Raw genomic sequence first — 223 nt, forward strand, 5'->3', positions numbered from 1 at the left:
GCTCCGTTTCACACCTCCTTGCCAAAGCGGCCAAGCCCTGAACACTTACGCTCTACGTTTTAATTGTGTTTGCTCTCACTAGAGCCCTAGGCTACCGGGAAAGGAAATCCCCACCCTGTTCATTTTGCTTGCATCCCCAGGGCACCCCAGCTTAGCCATGGCAGTGGCGACGACCTCCCCACCCGCCAGTAGCCCGGTGGCCCTCACGGCCCACGCTCCCCCC

The 223-nt window shown here is 60.5% G+C and overlaps 1 protein-coding gene across 1 annotated transcript in view; it reads left to right on the forward strand.

Moving 5' to 3' along the window:
• Window positions 1-223, forward strand: part of LOC104281005 (synaptotagmin-2-like) — a 4,541-nt gene that overhangs the window by 1,674 nt on the left and 2,644 nt on the right.

Source organism: Apaloderma vittatum, unplaced genomic scaffold, assembly GCF_000703405.1.
Source record: "Apaloderma vittatum isolate BGI_N311 unplaced genomic scaffold, ASM70340v1 scaffold30230, whole genome shotgun sequence".
Taxonomy (NCBI): domain Eukaryota; kingdom Metazoa; phylum Chordata; class Aves; order Trogoniformes; family Trogonidae; genus Apaloderma; species Apaloderma vittatum.